A 15387-nucleotide genomic window follows, 5' to 3' on the forward strand; every position below is an offset into this window, starting at 1 on the left:
CCCCCCCCCCCCCCGCCAACTCTGATATTTTCAATCCTTGGAAACGTTTTGTGTCTGGCTACAGGATTTGTTTATTCAAGTTGTTATATTCTGTGGAAAAGTGAAACAATTCTTAATTAAGTTGGGGATTGAAATATAAATCAAGAAAAGTTTGCTACTTTTCACAAAATAATTAAGTAGTTTCATGCACTCAGTGCTGAATGATTTAATGTCTTCTGGCCTTTTAAAATAAGTAGAATTTTCACAACTTGAGAATGTATGTGGTGTTTACATTGCTGCTTTACTCAAACAGTGAGGGAAGATGTTTGTAGATGGGCCTGTGCTAGCAGGAGGTGAGGTTGGAAGAGGACGGGAGATGTCACCCAGTGAGATTTAGCTACTAACTGCTGATTGAAGTTGTGACCAGTTGTGGGTGCAAAAGGCCATTAGCCTGACAATAACTATTGGATTAGCTCCTGGTCCGCTGAACAGTTTTTGGGTGTGAACAACAAGGGTAGGCCTTTGAAATTCTGAAGATGATGTTGTCTCTGTCCAGTAAAATACCTCGAGCCTGAAGAAAGCCAGTATATTTTCTCCCAGCAGTTGCTGTAAGCTGTTACTTTTGCTTCCTGCACCTTTTGTAAAGTCGCTGACTTATTGATTAAATGTTTCACCAGTGCTGAGATGAGATGGCCCTATCTCACATTCCTACCTGCAATTGGCACAGTTTCCACTTCTGATTATTTTCCTCTGAGAAGGCAGTTGAAGCAACAGCCACCAACTATCACAAGTGGTGTAATTACAGAATGAAATCACTTTAATAGTTTACATGTGTGCTTGTAAGCTCAACCATGCAGGGTACCTGTAAAATCATTAGTGGATATTTATTTACTAAGGGATGAAGAAGCCAGTTGATGTTCTGAAACTGCTGCATCTGTAAAGATCGGCAGGCTTAGCATAAACAACAGGATCATCAATTGGAAGGCAGCAGAGCTCTTCATTAGAATGGCAGAGCATTCTCTAAGCACACCCTCAGCATTTGACTGCAGGTTCAACTGAGGCTGGCATGGACAAGTGCGTTCCCTGATAGGCCAGCATGGCAACAAGAGGAGCTGAGGGCCCAAAACAAAAATTGATGGAAAGAAAGCAACTTCTTTAGTTTTGCTGTTCTCTTGAGAATTGGAAGGGAATAAGAGAGCTCCTGAAGACCACTTGGAGAGACCTTGAGGCTCCCTTTGCCTCCTCGACCTCCTTTAATGTTCTTCTGCTACTACCCCACCTCCAGCTAATCATTTACTAAATTGCTGAAGGGTGATCCTTTGGGTTCCCAGCAGTGTTCTCGTATGGCTCGAAATCCTGCTTCTGCCTGCTATCCAGTTAGCAATTTAGGCTTAGATGGGAGAATGATGAGGCCAATATTGACAAGACCCATGGGCAAATAGTGACTCCTAAATCTCTTTTCTTAACGCCCCACCCACCCCGCAAACACTGGATGGTTTTCTCTTGCACAGTGCAGTTCTGAGATGAATGTTGCCTAGAAATCAGGGCATTGTGCATTACTCACCTGCGATACAAACCTGATTTTACATTCATATTCATACTTCACAACAACAAAAATGCTCTTTCACTTGAAAGAAGTCGACTCTAGAGAGCACTTGAATTGAATGGTCACAATTCAATATTTTTATTTGTTAGAAGCAAAATGTTGAGTAGTTGATACCACATCCATGTATTCTCATCATGATGAGTTTTAAGTATGCAGAAAAAAGAACTGAAATTGTGGAGCTACAGCAACGTGTGTCCCACCAACGAATGACTTGGTGGTTCCAGGTTAGGTGTTTAACCTGCAACCACACATGATCTCATACTGAAATGTTGACTTTAATACTCTAATATAATGTTGCTCTGAAGTAGTGTTTCCATGGTCACCATTATCCAGCTTCTTTGTAGAATTACTGTCAAAGACTCCTGGAGCATAAAAAATGGCTTGATAACAAGTTATATGTTTCAAATGCTCCTCACAAATGGAGACAATGATGAGGCAATGGGCCAGTGTTGGCTGTCAAAATAAAGGTAAGGCTAATGGTATTCTCCATTATTTATCAGTAAATGGTACAACAGTGAAGAGGAGATGCATGGTTAACTGTTAAATCCAATAGTCTCAGTCTGAGTTCTGCTATTAGCTTCCTTGCTTGTTTTAGGGACTTGTTTTATTTGCCCATTAATTGCTCCTTGAATTTACTACGGAAAGTGAATATTAGGAAGCTCCTTGGTCCTGAAAATTACACGGTGTCTCATCATTTCAGGTTATAAATTGTTTCAGGAGACTTAAAACTGAGGAATTTTACATTTTTTTATCTTTTCATTTCTGGCTATTTCTCTCACTCCATCTTAATTCCCATCTTTCCTCCCCTTTCATCATTTCCTATACTACTGATTTGACATTGAATTCTCTTCCTTCAACACACTGTCTATTCAGTTTATTTCCAAATCCTTAAATCTCATCAGTTAAGGAAGATATATTCAGCTCGTTGTCCTATTCACACTCAGTCCAGATGCTCTGTTCACTTTCCACACCATTCACAGCTTCCTCCTTCAATGACTTAATGGGAAAAAAATGTTTGAGCTGAAGGGCAGATGGAAATGTGTATCTAATGACAAGTGCTTTGGATACTCTGTTCAAAGTCTGGCGTATTTGTTTTAATCCCAGTGTCTCAAATACAAAGTTTTCTACTTTAGGAATTTATTGTTTTTGTAGTCCTATGAAAATTCTAATGGTAATCATACTAACCTTTTTTTATTACTTTGAATGTATACAGAGTTTGTATACAGTGCTGTATGAGGCAATTTTTATAAGTATCAGTGTATTTGATGTTGGTCCTATTAAACATCTGCTAATTTAGAATGATTTTGTCATGCAGGATATTGGTGTTTTGCATTTTGTGCCCGAATTTCTGTGACTGTGGGAGACGTGCTGTAAATTCGTATTGAACTGGTGAGTATAGTGTTTGGTCTTGTGTCTTTGTGAAATGTAAAAGTGATCAAATATTACTTTGAGGGCTTACATATCTATTGGATGCTCTACATCAACATTAAACACTGATAGATGGTTTGTCAAGAGTCAAGACAAAGCAACATTATTTTTGGTTCTGTTTCTTGCTTTTCACCTTTTTAAAATGATATAATTTGGATTTGTATGTAATTCCTACAAGTCATACTTGACATTTATGGAATGTTATTTGTTTCTGGTTTGCAACCAACATATTTTCAACAGAAAGTTTTATTGACATAGACAAAATTGAGCTCAGGGCAGTGTTACCTAGCAACGTTTAAGATTTGCCAGCATGTAATGCTTGTTTCTTTTTCTTAATTGCACATGACAGAACTATAGAAAAATCCTGGAGAAAACAAAGGATGTTAGATCTTCCTCTGCAATTTTCTCCCCATATTGCCTGAGGGAACTGACCCATTCATTGAGCCAGAGCTACCCTTCCCCATACTGGAACAGAGCACCCCTCCCTATGTTTGAATTGTGATTTCAGAGAGCACAGGCTGAATCTTTTGTTCTGGAGTCATGACCCTGACATTGGGTGCTTGCCCAATGTTGCACTCCTGTCTGACGTGATTCATTATTGCATGTATAGGTCCCTTAGCAGGAGTCAGGATGTAGGGCAGAAAAGAAATCAGGAGATAGAAAGGGCAAGTAAGAAAGGCACTATTACAACAATCATGGGGATTCTTCAACATACAGGTGGACTAGGAAAATTAGGTCAGTAGCGGAACCCAAGAAAAGGAATTTATGGAACATATACAACGTGATTTTTTGGAACAGCTTGTGGTATAGCCCACTAGAGAACAGACAATTCTGGATTTGGTGATGTGTAATGAAGCAAGATTTGATTAGGGAATTAAGGCAAAGGTACCCCTTGGGGGCAGTGACCATAATATGATAAACTGCAGGGTGAACTCTGAGAGGGAGAAGCTGGAATCAGAAGTTACAGTATTAAAATTAAGTAAAAATAACAAAGATATGCTAAATGGAACTGATTTCAAACAAATCTAGCAACTCAAGACTAGCATCCATGAGGCACTGTGGGCCATCAATAGCAGCAGCATTGTACTCCACAATCTGTAACCTCATGGCCCAGCATATCGCTCACTCAACCATTATCATCAAGCCAGGTCTCAACCTTGGTTCAATGGAAAGTGGAGGAGGGCATGCCATGAGCAGCAGCAGGCATACCTAAAAAATAAGGTGAAGCTACCAAACAGGACTATTTTCGTGATAAACAACATAAAAAGAAAGTGATAGACAGAGCTAAGTGATCCCACAACATCAGATCAGACCTAAGCTGTGCAGTCTGGCCACATCCAGTTGTGAATGGTGGTGAACAATTAAACAACTCACTGGAGGAGGAGGAGGAGGATCCACAAGTACTCTTTTCCTCAATAATGGAAGAGCCCAACACACTAGTGCAAAATATGAAGCTAAAGCATTCACAGCAATCTTCAGCCAGATGTGCCGAGTGGATGATCCATCTCGGCCTCCTCCAGTGGCCCCCAGCATTACAGATACCAGTCTTTAGCCAATTCTATTCACTTCATGTGATATCAAGAAATGATTGGAGGAATTGGATACTGCAAAGACTGTTGGCCCTGACAACATTCCAGCAAGTGTATTGAAGACTCATGTTCCAGAACTTGCCGCTCCCCTAGCCAAGCTCTACCAGTGCACAAAAATGTTGGAGGAACTGAATAGATACTTTGCATCAGTCTTCAGTGGAAGACTGTGTAACAGCAGAAGTGAGTGTAATGGCCATCACTAAGGAGAAGGTGCTGGGAAAGCTGAAAGGCCTGAAGGTAGATAAATCACCCTTACTGGATGGACTACACCGCACGGTTCTGAAGGAGATAGCTGCGAAGATTGTGGAGGCATCGGTGGTGATCTTTCAGGAATCATTAGATCAAGGAGGGTCCTACAGGACTGGAAGATGTCTAATGCAATGCCCCTATTTAAGAAGGAAGGGACGCAGTTATAGGCCAGTTAGCCTGATCTCGGTCATTGGTAAGATTTTAGAGCCCATTATTAAAGGAAAAAGGACAAAGAATAGCACGGCATACCTTTTTGCTTCCACACGGTTCATATCACTCTATTCCCTGTTGTCATTGTATCTGCTTCTACCATCTCCTCTGGCAGCATTTCTAGGCACTTGCCACTCTCTGTAAACAAAAAAAAAAAAAAAATAAAATATATTACTTGTCTCTCACACCCCCTCTAAACTATCCCTCTTTTACCTTCAACCCGTGTCCTCTTGGAATTGACATATGTACCTTGGGGAAAAGACTCCGACTATCCATTCTATCTCTGTCTCTCATAAATTTATAAATTTCTATAAATTCACCATTCATCCTCCAATGTTCAAGTGAAAACAGACTGAGTTTTCCCAATCTCTCCTCAATGCTAATACCTTACAAACCAGGCAACATCTGGTAAACCTTTCCTGCACCCCCTCTAAAGCCTCCACATCATTCTGCTACTTTGAGAACGGTATGCAATATTCTAAATATGGCCTAACAAACGTTCTATACAGTTGCAACATGACTTGCCAATTTTTATACATTATGCTCTGATTGACGAAGGCAAGTATGCCATAAACCTTTCTGACCACCTTATCTACTTGTGTTGCCACTTTCCAGGAACTGCAGAACTTTGTGTGTAGGTCTCTGTATATTAATGCTTCTAAGGACTCTGTCATTTATTGTAAACATTCCTCCTGTATTAGACCTTCCAAAATGCATTTGTCCAGATTAAATTCCACCTGCCATTTCTCTGCCCAAGTCTCCAGCTAATCTGTATCCTCTGGCAATCATCCTCACTATCTGCAGCTGCCTCAACCTTTGTTCATCTGCAAACTTACTAATCAGACCAACTACATCCCTCTCCAACTCATTTATGGGTCTTAGAAACGATCTGTGCTGAACACCACTGGTTCACAGACTTCCAGTAGAAAAACACCCTTCCACTACAAGTCTGTTTTCTCCGACCATAGAACATAGAACATAGAACATTACAGCGCAGTACAGGCCCTTCGGCCCTCAATGTTGCGCCGACCTGAGAAACCAATCTGAAGCCCATCTAACCTACACTATTCCATTATCATCCATATGTTTATCCAATGACCATTTAAATGCCCTTAAAGTGGGCGAGTCTACTACTTTTGCAGGCAGGGCATTCCACGCCCTTACTACTCTCTGAATAAAGAACCTACCTCTGACATCTGTCCTATATCTATCACCCCTCAATTTAAAGCTATGTCCCCTCATGCTAGCCATCACCATCCAAGGAAAAAGGCTCCCGATGTCCACCCTATCTAATCCTCTGATCATCTTGTATGTCTCTATTAAGTCACCTCTTAACCACCTTCTCTCTAACGAAAACAGCCTCAAGTCCCTCAGCCTTTCCTCATAAGACCTTCCCTCCATACCAGGCAACATCCTGGTAAATCTCCTCTGCACCCTTTCCAATGCTTCCACATCCTTCCTATAATGCGGTGACCAGAACTGTACACAATACTCCAAGTGCGGCCGCACAGAGTTTTGTACAGCTGCAAGATGACCTCATGGCTCCGAAACTCAATCCCTCTACCAATAAAACCTAACACACTGTACGCCTTCTTAACAACCCTATCAACCTGGGTGGCAACTTTCAGTGATCTATGCACATGGACACCGAGATCTCTCTGCTCATCCACACTACCAAGAATCTTACCATTAACCCAGTACTCTGTATTCCTGTTACTCCTTCCAAAGTGAATCGAGCGTGAGAGAGAGTCTGGGGCGTTTGTGTATGGGGTGTGCCTGGGGTGTGTGTGTGTGTGCCAGTTCTTTATCCATCTTAACAACTCACTGTGGATCCCTTGTGACTTCACTTTTTGTATCAGCCTGCCATGAGGAACGTTGTCAAAGACCTTGCTAAAATCCATGTAGGCAACATCCACCGCTCTGCCCTCCTCAATCATTTTCGTCACTTCCTCAAAAAACTGAATCAAGTTGGTAAGGCATGATCTCCCCCGCACAAAGCCAAGCTGCCTGTCACTAATAACTCTGTATTTTTCCAAATGCAAATAACCTTCCTTCAATTTAGTACTTTTATCTAAAGACTACTCTAATCCTTATCCATTAGTAACTTAAAACTTCACCCACTGAAACGTCAATCACCTGGCTGGGCTCATTCTCCAATACCAGGTCTAGTATGGCCCCTTTCCTAGTTGGACTATTTACATATTGCTTCAAGAAACCCTTCTGGATGCACCTCACAAATTCCCCACCACCGAAGCCCTTGGTGCTAAGAATGTACTGGTCAATATATGGAAATAACCCTGTTGTTTTCACATTTTTCTATAAGATTTAGGAAACTGAAGTCATAGTGAGCCCTCGAGTATAAAGAAAGCAGAAAAGAACTTAAATAAGTAGTTAGGAGGGTTAAAAGGAGACATGAAATGATCCTGGAAGACAGGATTAAGGAAAATGCAAAGGCTTTTTATATTTATATAAAGAGCACGAGTAGGGAAAGGATATGTCCACTCAAGGACAAAGGACAAAATTTATGCATGGAGCCAAAATGTGTGGGTGAGGTCCTTGAAGAATACTTTGCTTTGATATTCACAACGGAGAAGGACATAGTGGATGGTGAGGCTAGAGAGCAGTATGTTGATATTCAAGGGCATGTCAATATAAACAAGGTGTTGAGTATTTTGAAAAGCATTAAAGTAGACAAGTCCCAGGACCCAATGGGATCTATCAAGAATACTGAGGGAGGCGAGGGAGCAAACTGCTAGGGCCTTGTACCAAATCTTTGTATCCTGTTCAGTCGCTGGCAAGGTCCCAGAGGGCTGGAGAATAACCAGTCTTGTTCCTTTGTTTAAAGAAGGAAACAGGGATAATCTGCAAAATTACAGGCTAGTAAACCTTACATCAGTGGTAGGGAAATTATTGTGGAAGATAATCTGTATGCATATCAGTGCTTCTGTTTCCCACTGGCTGTAATATAAGCCCAAAATGATTGCAGCCTTCCTATTCTTGAGCTCTCATGGCATCACTGGATGACCCCTCCAAGGTGTCCTTTCTCATTGATCAATAACGCAACTCCCCTACCTCTTTTACATCCCTCTCTATCTTTCCTGAAACATCTAAATCCTAGAATATTAAGTTTCCAGTCTTGTCCCTTTCATAACCAAATCTCTGTAATAGCTACATCGTAGTTGTATGCACTAATCCAAGCTCTAAGTTCATCTGCTTTATCTTTCACCTTGCATTAAAACAAATATACATCAGACTGCAAGTTCTGCTGTGTTCATACAATCATTAGAATCTCTACAGTGCAGAAAGAGGCCGTTCAGCCCATTGAAACTGCACTGACTCCCCCCTCCCAAAAGAGCACCCCACATTATTCCCCATGGCTAATGCACTTAACCTGCACACCTTTAGAATCTGAGAGGAAACTGGAGCACCAGCGGAAACTCCACATAGACTGTCACCCAAGGCTGGAATTGAACCTGGGTCCCTGGCACAGTGAGGCAGCAATGCTAACACACTGCCACACCCGCTGCTACACTATTTTAACTCACCCCTGTGGCACTATCAAACTTCTCAGAATACTGGTGCCCCTCCAGTTTAGGTGTACCCATCCATCTTGCACAGGTCCCACCTGTCCCGGACAAGATCCCAATGCTGCACATATCGGAAGCCCTCACTTCTACACCAGCTCTTTAGCTACATATTTAACTATACTATCTTCCTACTCCTAATTTCACTGGCATGTGGCACAGGGAGTAATCCCAGGATTACTACCTAATTCCGTGAATGCCCTGTGCAGGACTTTGTCATTCTTCCTGCCTGTGTCATTAGTACCAATGTGAACCACAACCTCTGGTTGCTTGCACCATCCCCACCCCACGCTTTTGAGAATATTGTGCACCTAGTCAGAGGCATCCTTGACCCTGGCACCAGGGAGGCATCCTAGAGTCTGTTTGCGGCCACAGATATGCCTATCTGTGCCCCGACTATGGAGTCCCCTATTACTCCTGCTCTTCTGCACTTTGACCCTCCCTGTTGTACAACAGAGCTATGGTGCCACCTTTTTGACCACTGCTGTTGCCATCCCCTATAGTCCATTCCCCCCACCACCACTAGTATCCAAATTGGATATTGCCAGAGACCGGGATAGCTACAGGTGACTCCTGCACTGTTTGCCTGCCCCTTATAGCGGTCACCCATCTATTTGCCTGAATCTTGGGTGTGACCATGTCTCGAACTCCTGTCTATGATGCATTTTGCCCCCTGCATGCACCTAAGTGTATTCAACTGCCACTCCAATTGATCAATGTAGTCTGTCTGGAGCTACAGTTGGACACATTTCCTGCAGATATAGTCATCAGGGACATTTGAACTGCCTTTGATTTCCCACACTCCAGAGGAGAAGCATACTACCCCACTGATGAGATTGGGAGTATTTGGAAGTCCCTGGTAAAATAGGGTCAGCATGGCTTTTTCAAGGGGAGGTTGTGCCTGACAAATCTTTAGAATTCTTTGAGGAGGTAACAAGCAAGTTAGACAAAAGAGAGCCAGTGAATGTGATCTGTTTGAATTTCCAAAAGGCCTTTGACAAGGTGCTGCACAGCCAGCTGCTAAATCAGATAAAGAGCCCATGGTGTTAGGGGCAAGATACTGGCATGGATAAGGGATTAGCTGACTGGCAGAAGGCTGAGAGGGTGGATAACGGGGTCTTTTTCAGGATGGCAGCCAGTGACTAATGGAGTTCTGCGGGGGTCAGTATTGGGACCACAACTACTCATGTAATACATTAACCATCTAGACAAAAGAACTGAGGTCATTATTGCTAAATTTGCAGATGACACACAGGTGGAGGGACAGATAGTATTGAGGAAGCAGGGAGGCTGCAGAAGGACTTGGACAGGTTGGGAGAGTGGGCAAAGAAGTAGCAGATGGAATACAATGCGGGAAAGTGTGAGGTGGTGCAGTTGGTGGGAAGAATAGAGGCGTAGACTATTTTCTAAGTGGGGAAAAGCTTCAGAAATTTGAAACACAAAGATTTAGGAGTCCTAGTTCAGGATTCACTTAAGGTTAACGCGCAGGATCAGTTGGCAGTTAGGAAGGCAGATCCAGTGTTAGCATTCATTTCGAGAGGAGTAGAATACAAGGGCAGGGATGTACTCCTGAGGCAGTATAAGGCTCGGGTCAAATGCATTTGGAAAATTGTGATCAGTTTTGGGCCTCCTATCTAAGGAAGGATTTGCTGGCCAAGGAGGAGGGCCAGAGGAGGTTCACAAGAATAATCCTGGGAATGAAGGACTTGTTATATGAGGAGCTGTTAAGGACTCTGGGTCTGTACTTGATAAAGTTTAGGAGAATGAGGGCGAGATGTCACTGAAACTTATAGAATACTGAGAGGCCTGGATAGAGTGGATATGGAAAAAGATGTTTCCACTAGTAGGAGAGAGTAGGACCGGAGGGCACAGCCTCAAAGTGAAGCGATGAGGAGGAATTTCTTCACCAGTGGGTGATGAATCATTGCTGCAGAGGGATGTGGGGCCCCGTCATTGAGTGTATTTAAGATAGATAAGTTCTTGATTAGTTAGGGGATCAAGGGTTACGGGGAGAAGGCAGGAGAATAGGATTGAGAAACATATCAGCCATGATCGAATGGCAGATTTGATAGGCTCAGTTATCAATACACCTATAAGTGTTCTGACATATCTTCATGGCCATCACATCCTGAGGTGGGACTTGACACCACTGTAACCTGAATCCACGACCGGTTACACAAGACTCGTGTTCTGAAGCTCAACATCCATTTAAGGATAACAAGGTGTAGAGTTGGATGAACACAGCAGGCCAAGCAACATCAGAGGAGCAGGAAGGCTGATGTTTCGGGCCTGGACCCTTCTTCAGAAGCTGATGGCAAATATCAAATGTAAAGAACATGATCCAGTTGATTCAAGTGTCCAATAAAGGATGGCAATAAGGTTTGTCCACTAATGAAAATGATCAATTTTATCCCCTAGTTGTGGGAGTAGAGGCAGTATTATTCACTGTATCATGAATAGAAGTGGAGTAACCGGAAGATCCATTCCGTTAAAAAGTTGTCAGATCAGCCTGGATGATGTCTGGGAATCAGCATGAATATTTACATGGGTTTCTATGGGAATATGTGTTTCCAACAACACGGATTTGTTTAGCAGGATCATGTTCAGGAACGTAACTATTCAAGAACTACCTAAATTTGAAATAAAGAATGAGAATTTTAAAATGAGGAAGGTGCTTAGCTGTGCATAATGGTAATGTAAGCTGATAAAGTTGCAGCAAGGGAAACAGGGAATCTTAGGTTTGAGGGAATTAGAACTAACTGAAAGCCCCTTAAACAATCATCTCATGTACGCCCATCAGCATTTTTCTGCATGCTGCCCCATCATGTCCTCATCCAAATTCTCTGCAAAAGGACATGTCTGAACCTCACCCTCCAATGATCTGGCAACTCTTGCCCCTGCCCTGACCGTTAGCCACTTGACCTCATTGACTCACCATCTTCATGCCATTCTCTAAAGTACATACAGTGCTAGTACCTGAGCTGGTGGCTATGATTTTGAAGTGACACTCTTGCATCACGGTTTGACTGGGTACAGTTAGAGTACATATCAAGGGAGAAAGACACAAAGATAAGATAGCAATGACGGAATCAGGGAAAACAAGAGTTATATGCACCCTTTGTTGTGCAGCTTGGGGTTCAGATGAGATTATGGATAAGGAGCTAGTGAAATTTGAAAAGCTTTCGAATGAACAATTGTGATTCTGTTCTTTCAGCCACACCAGTAGCCACGGTCTCTATCATGGCCACTCCTATGAATGACAAGCAACTGGGTGGGGATCTGCAATCTGATTATTGACCCGAGTTGTTAATTCTGCTTCATTCTTTACAGATATACCATTACCTTCTGAGTATTTCCAGAACTTTCTGCCTTTGTTCCCAATTTCCAGCATCTGCAGTTTTCCTTTACACTGGATACTGATGTGGTCCAATAGTTGACAAATTATCAATATATTATGCCTAATGTCAGATGTTCTAATAAACTTTGTCCATTTGCTGTGAAAGATGTGTTTTGATAAACTATCACACACAATCCATCTCATTAGCAATGTATTACACACCCAGTTTAATTTATTACAATGTGCATTGCAGTTACATTAGGCGGTATTTAATAGAGGCAAAGTGGCTACAGAGCTGGCAAAAACCCCGTGTTATCTGTTTTTTTTGGGAAGGCCTACTGATCAGGCACTTATCTGGGCAGTGGTGGGCCACCTGCCAGCCCACCCACTGAGATGGAAGCTCATCGTTTCTTGGCAATAGCACTGGGGCAGCACTGTTCCTGGTATTATACCCAGCCAAGGCTTCAGCATCAAGGACCAAGCAGTGAGACTGACGGGGTCCCTTCTTCTGAATGCTGGGCCTCTTTGAATGAGGAACATCCCTCCCCAACCCCCAAAACAAGGAGTCTGCAAGTAAATTGCTTTACTGCATGTATGGACTGAAGATTAGAGGACCACAGAAAATAATAAATCAAATGACAGTACAGAAAAAGTTTAATAGCAGCAAATTATTATTACTGCGACTATAAATTATTGCATGTAAAATTACAAAGGTGTCTCATGCCTAGTACAGATATGTCATTGTGAACTTTCAGTCAATACTTTTAAAAATAACTATTAAAATGGTTGCTGTAAATCATGTGACCTTTGATATTTGAATTACAGATTGTACATGTCTTAAGTGGATACTTAACTAAATCTGAACATTCACAGCCATCCAGGGAGTTCACACTTTGTTTTAAGGATGGGCCAAGATAAATGACTGTAGATTTTCCAGACTGTTTGTTTCCTAGTCCATATTGGGCACAGGTAAAAGTTGAAACTCCATTTGTGGAAGATGGAAGTGAATGGAGACTATTAACCTTCCATAGTATTAGGGTAGACAAACGGGAGGCTGGAAGAATACAGCAAGCCAGGCAGCATCTGGAGGAAAGGAGCAGTCAACATTTCGGGTACTACCCTTCTTCAGGACTTTATTTTCATTTTTTTTTTACTATTATTGGTTTGCAGCTGACAGCTGAGGTGCCCTTTGAGCTAAGAACAGCAGCTTGTGTCTTTTTAAAGAAAGAGAGCAAACAAACTGATATCTGTTTATGTGACTAGGCCTCAAAGTTAATTGTAGGTTGACTCTTATTCAAAGAACACTATAGACATTTTGGTTTCAGAGTTGCATTAAGATAATTAGATGGCAGATATTTAGATATTAATTGGGGCTGGTATCATCCAATCTAACAAACAGAAACCAAAGTTTGAATTGGTTTTGAACTGTGTTCAAATTAGAATAATTGTGTCTGCCAAGACTACAGGAAGGAGATCTGTACGTTCTCTGGTTATGCTCCCATTATTAACTTATTGAAAGTTCAGAGAATAGAATCTCAGTTATTTGTATTAAGTGAATATTCCTTGGAGCTTACTGGAAACTATTGCTTTGACTGGTATCCTCAGAAACCATGACATAATCCTGTATTCCTGTGATATTACAAATTGCAGAAATTGCTTAAGTGAACTGGCCAGTTAAGTTTCCTTTATTTTCTTAAATTTATCCCTTAACTTTGTCTGTGTGTGAGTGGGGGCTAGAATCAAAGAGGATTTAGTTTAAATCATAGACATCAATTAGATTCCCTTGTTTGACTTTGCACTTCTAAAACTATTGTATTATAAATAATTTTTTTTGTTTAAGTTATCATCTTGGTGTTTGGTATTGGTTATTCAAAAAATCTGGTTAGGAACTGTTGGGGCAACTTTGAGGGACACTGAATGTTTTAATTTTACTGTATTGTCAATGTAGGCATAAGAATGCTGAGTTGATTCAGCTGTCTGTCTTTGTGTCACAGCAATATAAAATGCAACGGAGAAAATTCAAGACCTCCACTAGGCCCCACGAGCAAGTCTTTGTGAGTCTAAGAGGTTTAAGACACAGGAAACACTTGTTCAATTACCCAATTATTGGATTCTATCAGCACATTACAAAGGGAGAGGGATTGCAAAGGAAGAGCAATACTTATGGTTGCAGTGCAACATCCACTTTATAAAAATGCCACATCTGGTGTAAAATGTTACATCTCACAAACTCATTCTCTAACACACATGATACAGGTGAAGGTAATATGTCTTCACAGATTATAGTATTGTCAGTCTCTGACTTACGCTCTTCAGTTTCCCAAGTGGCAGGCCTGCAGTTTCTTTGACAGTTTTGATCATTTTAAAATTTATGTGAGGGACATATCCTGCTCTGTATCCTTTGCTTATATGAGATTTCTCAGTTGAATTTCCAAAAGTTTGGTTCTCAGGTGAACTTGAAATTGAAACAACTGGTGGCAAACGATTGGGGACAGTGGGGAAGTTATACCATTGATGCAATTTCTTGCTTTCAAGGTAACATTGTTGATTACTTTGGCAGCTCAACAACAATCAGACAGTTCACGGTCCAGCTTTCTGACCAACTGAAATGTTGGTTCAATTGCTTTGGTGAAACTCAGTGAGAACAACATTTGCTGTTCTTTTATAATTTCACAAATTCAAAGCCTTTTCCAAATAAGGGAGTGCTAGATATATGTTTACACAAAATATGGCTTTAGTAGCCTATTTATTTTTTGGGTGAACCAAGGGAAGTTATTGCCTAAATTCCCAACTTATTGTAATCCATGGAAACTGATATTTGAATCTGAACAGATGCCAGTATATACTATCTCAGGTATGTCTAATGGGCAATTGCAAACATTGGTCATTTTAGAGAAATTTACAGTGGATTGCTCTTTAATCTTACACACAAGGGCTTGAATCCAAGCCAAACTGCTAGAATGATAGGAACCTGCAGGTGGGAACACCACCACCTTCAAGTTCCCTCCAAAATCACTAACCATCCTGACTTGGAAATATATCACTGTTGCTGGGTCAAAATCCTGGAATTCCCTCACTAATGGCATTGTGGGTCAACCCACAGCAGGTGGACTGCAGCGGTTCAAGAAGAGAGCTAACTACCACCTTCTCAAGGGCAACCAGGAATTGGCAATAAATGCTGGCCAGTCAGCAATGCCCATATCCCACAAATGTATAAAATGAAAGAAACCAGTTTAGAATGAATGAATTCACTCTCTGGTGTCTATAGATTCACTGTAGGAAATTACTTTGTTTAACAAAGGTTGAAATGAAATGACCGATGTCACACACACCAGTCATAAACATGATTGGCCTAAGAAATCAAAGTGCAAGGCTCATACAATGACGAAGGTGACAATGAAGTTG

At 41.5% G+C, this 15387-nt stretch overlaps 1 protein-coding gene across 5 annotated transcripts in view; it reads left to right on the top strand.

Moving 5' to 3' along the window:
- The window catches only part of LOC109917720 (neurocalcin-delta), a 262408-nt gene that overhangs the window by 149178 nt on the left and 97843 nt on the right, over positions 1 to 15387 (top strand). For all 5 annotated transcript variants that reach the window (XM_048596091.1, XM_048596090.1, XM_048596094.1 and 2 more), the window contains one exon: positions 2901 to 2974. The gene's annotated coding sequence lies outside the window, so the exon portion shown is untranslated. The remainder of the gene's footprint in view (positions 1 to 2900; positions 2975 to 15387) is intronic.

This window comes from Rhincodon typus, chromosome 4 (assembly GCF_021869965.1).
Source record: "Rhincodon typus isolate 14 chromosome 4, sRhiTyp1.1, whole genome shotgun sequence".
Lineage (NCBI taxonomy): Eukaryota > Metazoa > Chordata > Chondrichthyes > Orectolobiformes > Rhincodontidae > Rhincodon > Rhincodon typus.